Source organism: Diceros bicornis, chromosome 5 (genome assembly GCF_020826845.1).
Source record: "Diceros bicornis minor isolate mBicDic1 chromosome 5, mDicBic1.mat.cur, whole genome shotgun sequence".
Lineage (NCBI taxonomy): Eukaryota > Metazoa > Chordata > Mammalia > Perissodactyla > Rhinocerotidae > Diceros > Diceros bicornis.
Genome location: NC_080744.1, coordinates 42416359 through 42425257, shown reverse-complemented (window position 1 = coordinate 42425257; position 8899 = coordinate 42416359). Strand labels below are relative to the sequence as shown.

Here is an 8899-nt window from a genome sequence, read left to right as displayed (position 1 = left end):
GCATCACACTTCCTTGTGTCAAAATATACTACAAAGCTACAGTAATCAAAACAGTATGGTGCTGGCATAACGACAGACATATAGACCAATGGAACAGAATAGAGAGTTGATACATACACAGTCAACTGATCTTTGACAAGGATGCCAAGAATACACATGGAGAATGGATAGTCTCTTCAACAAATGGTTTTGGGAAAACTGGATATCCACATGCAAAAAAATGAAATTGGACCCTTATCTTACACTTTACACAAAAATCAACTCAAAATACATTAAAGACTTAAATGTAAGATCTGAAACTAGAAAACTCCTAGAAGAAGACATAGGGAGAAGCTTCATGAAATTGGTCTTTGCAATGATTTCATGGATATGACACCAAAAACATAGGGTTCAAAAACGAAAACAAACAAATGGGACTACATCAAACTAGAAAGTTTCTGCACAGCAAAGGAAACCATCAACAATCATAGGTTGAAAAGGCAACCTCTGGAGTAGGAAAAAATATTTGCAAACCACATATCTGATAAGGGGTTCATCTCCAAAATATATCAGGACCTCCTAGAACTCAATAGTAAAAAGCTAATAGTAAAATAGTAAAAAGCTAATCATCTGATTTAAAAAATGGCTAAGGACTTCAATAGACAGTTCTCCAAAGAAAACATACAAATGGCCAACAGGTATACGAAAAAATGTTCAACGGCACTAATCATCATGGAAATGCAAATCAAAACCACAATGAGATATCACCTCACACCTGTCAGGATGGCTATTATCAAAAATATAAAAGATAACAAGCATTGGTGAGATTGTAGAGAAGTTGAAACTTGCACACAACTGATGGGAATACAAAATGGTACAACTGCTATGGAAAACAGTTTGGAGGTTCCTGAAAAAATTAAAAATAGAACTGCCACATGATCCAGCAATCTCACTTCCGGGAATTTATCTAAAAGAATTGAAATCAGGATCTCGAAGTTATTAGGACTTCTATGTAATAGTTCTAATAATTATCTAATAAGTTCATTGCAAAGCAATGATGTTCACAATAGCAAAGATGTAGAAACAAATGTCTAATGACAGATAAATGGATAAAGCAAATGTGGCGCATACATACGGTGGAATACTATTTTGCCTTTAAAAAGAAGGAAATTCTGCAGTATGCAACAACATGGATGAACCTTGAAGACATTATGCTAAGTGAAATAGGCCAGTCACAGAAAGACAAATACTGCATGATTCCGCTTATATCAGGTATCTAAAATAGTCAGATTCATATAATCAAAGAGTGGAATGGTGGTTGCCAGGTGCTGGGGGTAAAGGAATGGGAAGTTACTAATCAACAGGCATAAAGTTTCAGTTAAGCAAGAGGATTAAGCTCTAATCGGCAGCCTGTCAGCTGGATGGCTCCCAGAGGTCTGACGCGTGACGGGGAAGCCCTGAAAGCAGAGTGGCAGGCTGAGCCCTCCTCAGCCACTCCATGCCTGGCTGGAATCTGCTGACTCAGGCCAGCGTCCAGGTACTGGGCCTCAGCTCAGGCAGCCTGGGTCCTGCCCAGGACTTGGGGAATAGAACAAACATCTGGCTTTGATTAGAAGTCTCCATGGCAAGAGTGGTACTTGGTAGGCTCGGCATCTAAGTAAAGAAAATGTCTCATTTGTTAAGCAGTTGGTCTCTGATGAAAATAAAGCCCAATTAGCAAGTAAACTGTGTCCTCTGAAAGATGGACCATGGCCTGGGGAACCAGGCTCCTCTAGTGTAGGCCTTATCACACTGAAGCTGGGCATGATGCCTTCACGGCCAAGGATGGTCAAAAGCATATGGTCACATTACTTCAGATACAAGACTGTCACAACCTAAAATATACTCCAAAGGAAAAGCATAATGGACAAATGGCAGCCCTAACTGTAGGAGGAAAAACTGTATCACATTTCTGTAAATCTACATCCATATTGGAAATTTACTGAGAACTTGGATTGCTGCCAGAACAGAAAGTTAATATGTTTTGTGTAACACATAATGCTGTAATTAAGCAAGGCACTCCTCTTTTTGCTGCTCATTTTCACCCAGGACAGTATGTGAATGTCGCAGCAAAAACTATTGGTAAAGGTCTTCAAGATACCATGAAAAGATGGAGATTTAAAGGCAAGCCTCCTACTCATGGTCAAACAAAAACCCACAGAAGATCTGGAGCTATTTCAACCAGTGATGTTGCCAAAGTCTGGCCTGGAACTAAAATGCCTAGACAAATGGGAAGCAGAGATAGGACAGCATATGGACTTAAAGTGTTGAGAATAAACACAAAGCACAATATAATCTATGTAAATGGCTCTGTACCTGGACATAAAAATTGCTCAGCAACAACCAGAGATTCTGAACTGCCTGCATATAGGGATTTCTGTAAAAATCTACCATTCTTTATATATTTTCCTGAGGGAGACAAAGAGGAACAATCAGAAAATTGGTATGATGAAAACATGTGTCAACCCCATGCACCTACTATTACATTTGCGTAGCCTCATTGGACATGGCAGAATCTCATCCATTCTGTGAGCTTTGATGAGCCAGAACAACAAGATAACCAGGAATTATATCCTCCTTTCTTAGTCACAACAATACCACACTTGTCATCTTTGTCAAGGGCATAAATATATCACTCATCCTCCAATTGAATTTTGTTAGAAAAATTACCACTTAAATCAGTTAAGTGGTTAGATTGGATATGCCAAATTTAGATGGGCCAGCAGTTTGCATATTAACAAAATCTTTGTAATTTGTGGGATTAATTCTTTTTTACTACATGTTTCCCAAGTTATCTTAAGGTGTTTATAAATTTAATGTTTTTTCTTTAAAAAAGGATGAGTAAGTTCTAGAGATCTGCTGTACAACATTGTACCTATAGTCAACAATAATATATTGAACACAAAAATTTGTTAAGAAGATAAATTTTATGTTGTGTTCTTTTCACAATAAAATCAAATACAAAAATAACTGAATTTCCAAAAGGATTCTAACACATATTAGGGTTAGTCAAGACCCCAAGTCCAGGACTCCAAATTGTGGGATGGATACCTTGTTACAATCATCAGATACTGGATTTGGGGACTTCAATCCCACACACTCTTGGTGACAATTGCTCAAAACCAAGCAGAGGAAGGAAATCTAACAATATAAAAAGAAACATGAATCAGACTTTTGGTCAGCTCTATGGTGATGTTAAGGCACAAGAGAGGAACAATTCAATTCACAGACTTCCCTTTTACAACAATACTAAGGGGCAGAGAACCAGTGAATTTCCTCACTACAACTCAGCGTAAGATCCTGACCATTGTACACAACACAGTACAATCACACATGCCTCTTCCAAGGTAGAAAAGAAAAGGACAATACTCAGAATCACTGTAGCTTTGAACCTGCAGAATATTCCATATACATTCATATTCAAAGCATGCTCCTTGAAAAAAATGAAACAGTATATGGAAGAGTAGAATGTAAATAATAAAAGTTTTTCTCTCCTCCTCACCTTGATACCACTTGATATGTATCCCTATACTTTGATATCATTTTGATATGTATCCTCCCAGTTTGGTATGCACATATCTCTACACACACACACACACACATAAGCACATGCACACACACATATGATATTTGAAATAAATGGTATTATCCTAACCATACCATTCTGCAATTTTTTTTCTCTTACTTAAAATTGTATAGACGTACCTCATTTTTTCTATTAGCTGCATAGTATTACATATGACTATTTAAGCAATCACTCATTGATGGGATACTTTTCATTTTATTTCATTTCTTTTTTCTATTTTTAAACGTCTTTATTTATAGAAGTAATACTTGCACATGTTTTAAAAATTCAGACTGTTAAGAAGTGTCTGAAATGAGAAACAAAAATCTCCCACCACCCATCCCCACCAACCCCACCACTCCCACACCCATTATTCAGAGGTTTTATTAACAGTTTCTAAGTTCTACTGTTGATTACCACTGAAACTGTATATAATGTATTTATACTTTTTCTTGGTTTATCAACTATAGATATTATCTATTGACTCCTCATGATGAAAAATTAGGAATGTCTGGTTCAAATCAGTAAATTCAGACATAGATGAAAACGAAATATGGCATTTGGTTATTGAACAATCTCAGCCTGCTGCTAATAATGAGTCATCTTTTGTGGTAACACAACTTGGTTGCTACAAATAATATTTTAATCATAGAAATACAGTAGTTTAGTAATAACTTGGATTTAGCTATAGATAACCTCCTCCAGGATACGGAATATCTCAGTTCACATCATGGTCCTGCTGCCAATTAGCTTTGTGACTGTAAACACATTACTTAACCTTTCGGTGCCCTAGTTTCTTATATCTTCAAATAGGAATAATAACTATCTCACAGACCTGAAAGAGGATCAAATTAAATCATGCCTTTGAAAACGCTTTGTAAACCACAGAGGTATTATTAATACCTTTCCCTTTAGCCATCTCTGTCATTCCTGGAGCTGGTGCTGGGCAAACAAGGCAGACAGGTCAGGCCGCCAGGTCAGGAATCCTCACCTTGTGCTGGTGCTTCTCAGGTTTCCGCCCCTAAGAGATCTGAAAGAATGGTGGTGCCAGCAGGAGCGGAAGCTGAACCAGCAGTTGAGTTAGCAGGGTCTGTCACATATCCCAAGGATAAGAGGTCCTAAACCAAAACCAAAAGCCGGAAGCAGAAGAAATAGATGCCTGTTGCCACTGGTGGTAGCAATAGAGGTACCAACCCCCTTGGAACAGGATTTAAGTGCCTGACATGGGGATGGGGAGTACGATGGGAGAAGCCCATGGGTTAGGCATCAGATGTCTAAGTCTTTGAGACAGTCCTTGGAAGTAGATCCTGAGACAGAAGAGCAGAAGGGGAGAGAACAGTTCCTGGCTGCAGAGAGGAATGTGTCATTGCCCTAGGTTACTTCCACAACCCCAGGGCACAAGAGTCACATGAGAGAGCTCAGACCCAGAAGCCTCTGGAGCCCTCACTCTGCTCTCTTGAATTTAGCTTTCATTATCTAAAAATGATCTCTCTTGCACTAGCTCATTCGTAGACTCATGAGGAAAGTTTGTTCTGTGATTATTCTAAACACTTCCATGAAAATACAGCTGCTAGAGCTCTCTTGTCAAGGGCAGCACTTCACAGTTCTGGAGTGCACGCCCTCGCTGTGAGTCAATAAGTCTGATTTTGTCAGACTACAGGCTTGTTCCTGGTGGTGTTGGGGTGGTTAGGCTTTAACCATGCTATGTGCCAGATAATGGACAGCTCTATCTGAGGGTTGGGATGGGGAGGGAACAACTGTGAGTGCCCCTCAAGATTTGAAATGAGAGAATAAGCCGTCCTATAAGGTTATTCTAGAAAATGTTAAATGCAAGGGAGGGAATCAGTTATCTATTGGAGCAAAGGAGGAAGCTGTAAATGAGTAAATGAAGAGTTTGGGGACACTGAAAGATGCTCTGGGAGTATTCTTAGGGAGGTGGGACTATATTGAAGTTGTAATTTAGTAAGCAAAGATCAAATCAATTGTTTTTGGAGAAAGATGTGGAAACAGAAACAGATGGTTCAGTTATTTTGTATGGTTAATAGGGCAGTAATCTTTTGTGGTACACATTGGCGTGTTACAAAAATGATAGTAATTATAGCAAGATAGCAGTGAGGTGAAGCTCTGGATTTAGACAGAGTCCTAGAAGAGCACTGGACAAGGAGCTAGAAGATCAAGCTTCTCTCTAGCCTAGGGCAGCTCAGGGAAAGCAAGTCTTGTCTTTTCAAGCAAGTCTGAGGGATGGGAGCCCTGCCAGGCCCCATCTCCTAGGTGGAGATAGATCTCCTTGGTGGAAATGACCCTAGAGCATGGAGCCATTATAAGCTTGGATCCTGTAGCTAACTCCCCTTGCTGGGATTCCAGGTGTACCCAGCATCAAATTAGCTTTCCATGTTGTATTCCTGGTTAAGGTAACTTGAACAACCAGGTAACTGGATTATTTTACTTCTCTCTGTAAATTATTGTCATTTTCTTTATATTTTTATTTTTTTTATTTTTTATTTTCTTTGGTGAGGAAGATTAGCCCTGAGCTAACATCCAATGCCAATCCTCCTCTTTTTGCTGAGGAAAATTAGCCCTAGGCTAACATTCTGCCCATCTTCCCCTACTTTATATGGGACGCCGCCACAGCATGGCTTGACAAGCGGTGCGTGGGTGCGTGCCCAGGATCCTAACCCACTAACCCTGGGCTGCTGCAGCGGAGTGTGCACACTTAATCACTACGCCACCAGCTGGCCCAATATATTTTTAAATTTTACATTAAGAAAATTTCAAACACACAGAAGTAGAGAAAACAGTATAACGAATATATATAACATATATAATATACAATGAATAGTATAAAATACCCATTAACCAGATTCAATCATTATCAAGATTTTCCCATACTTGTTTCACTTTCCTGTACTTTCAAAAACTAAAATATTTTAAAGCAAATGCTAGACCCAAGTCATTTCACCTCCACTTACTTCAGTATGGATTTCTAAAATATATGTACACTTTCTTACATACCCACAATATTCTGCTTTGTAGTTATTAGTCTCTGTGAGCCAGGTTAATGAGAGGTGAATGCATTCTCAGGGAGCCAACAAAATCAACTTTCTGCTCTGATGCACAACGAACTCACTAAGGTAAATGCCACTGTGAGGACTCCTCTGGTCACCAAGTTCCCTCTGTCTGAACATGACTTTAATGATTGAACTACAACAATCCAGGTCCCCTCAGTTCTCACATGAGCAAATCCAAACATACTTGTGTACACATGCACACACTGTGCACACACAAATACATACACACAAAACTAAGGGTAAAATGAAGTAAACCCATTCTGTACAGTAAAACAGTTGGTCACTGTAGCAACTCTGGCTATCAAGATAGGTAGGGACTCTATCTATACAGAGAACACAAAATGCAAAGGTAACATCTATGCTGGCTTGGAAAAGAGTAAACAAGAACATCAGAGAGCTAGGAAAGTACCAGCTTGTTGGGAAGGGAACTGAAAACCATAGGCACCACCAATAGAGGCAGTATTTCATGCCAGGGCAAAATTCTGCTGGTTCCACTTCATCACTTCTATCTTGGTGTGGAAGAATCTCATTAATCTTCCCCTACCTTCCCCGTCATACTCAGTGGTCTCCTCCTGACCCATGGGGCCAGGGCAGTGACTTCACAGGAAGTCCTTCTCTTCCCCTTCCTTTCTCTCCATCTTCTCTCTACCTCCACACCCCCTCCCCAAATGCCTCTTCCACTAACTCCCCAATGTCTTAATTTTAAAAACCCAGGACACACTTCTTTGGCCTAAGGCATGTTCAGCATGCAGCACAGTGTCTAGTATACAACCTCTAGTAAGGTCTGAATGTTTTTTGTCCCTCTAAAATCCACATGTTGGAATCCTAATGCCCAATGTGATGGTGTTAGAAGGTGGTGCCTTTGGGAGGTAATTAGGTCATGAGAGTGGAGCACTCATGAATGGGATTAGTGCTCTTATAAAGGAGACTCCTTCCACCATGTGAGGACACAGAGAGAAGATGCCGGCTATGCACCAGGAACAGAATCCTCAGCAGAACACGACCATGCTGGTGCCTTGATCTTGGACTTCTAAGCCTCCATAACTGTGAGAAATAAATTTCTGTTGTTTATATGCCACCCAGTCTGTGGCATTTTGTTATAGCAGCCCGAAAGGGCTAAGACATCCTGTTAAGAAATATTGGTTGAATCGATGGATGAATGATGAGTGGTTTAAATGAAAAGATAATTTCATTCAAGACCTACCTGAGTTCTGATGGAATTCTAACAGGACATTAAGGGACCATTCGCCAAAATGGGTAACCAGTCCTAACAACTGGCTGCTCACCCAAGAGATTAGAAAAGTGAGAATGGGACACACATGCCCTCCGCACCACCGTCACCAACCACCAAGCATAAGAAGGGAGGAAAATGTCAGAGTGAAAAGATGATGAGCACTTGGCTGAGAGAAACCTGAACGCAAATCTTGACTCTACCATTTTCTAATTGTGTGACTTTGAACAAATTATTTTAAAAATTTCATTTGTCCCATGTACAAAATGGGGATAATAGTGTCTACTATGCAGGGTTGTTATAAGGATTAGATTAAATAATGTATGTAAGGTTCCTAGCCAAGTGCTTGATACATACTGGGCTCAAAATATCATAATTTTTATTACATGATATTATTTCTTATCACTAAGAAATCTCTGGAGGGAACCTAGGAGTTACGGTTTACTTGTGAAATAGGCAGGCTAAACACTTAAAATTAACATCAGAGAAGGATGGCAAGGTGGAATCTTTAAGGAGAAAACTTGACTAATTTATTTAATTTTTAAGGAAGTAAATAACACATAGATAAAAGGGAACTGCTTAATCTTATCCACCTTGAGACCTTAAGAGAAACTTGGACAGATTTCCAAAGGAGAGGCTGAAATAAAAGTCGCAGGAGATTGGAATGTTTTGTGAGGCAATAAGGAACTAGCTCAGAAGCAAAAACAATGGGTGGAGCCTGTGGAGTCCAGTTGAGGGAGGGCACGAGAGAGCCCAAGTGACAGCTCCTGGGAAGGCAGCAGATGTATGAAGGGCATGGTAGTCACGTTTCTAATTTTGGATTTCTCAGAGAGGAAACAGTGCCCTTCTCATCAGGAAGGTGGGGTCTTGTGCGCTTAGGGAATCTGGGCAAGTGGTACTTAGGCGTCAGGCAACCATGGAGTTGACATCAACGAGAGGAAGGGGGGAAGGGGACTAACATTAATCTAAGTGACTGGGGCAAGCCATGTGTGAAGGTAAAGGAGTGAAGAAAAGCAT

At 39.9% G+C, this 8899-nt stretch overlaps 1 pseudogene; it reads left to right on the top strand.

Moving 5' to 3' along the window:
• The first annotated feature begins 1477 nt into the window (after positions 1 to 1477).
• On the top strand, positions 1478 to 2513 carry LOC131405405 (large ribosomal subunit protein uL3m-like; annotated as a pseudogene).
• The last annotated feature ends 6386 nt before the right edge of the window (positions 2514 to 8899 follow it).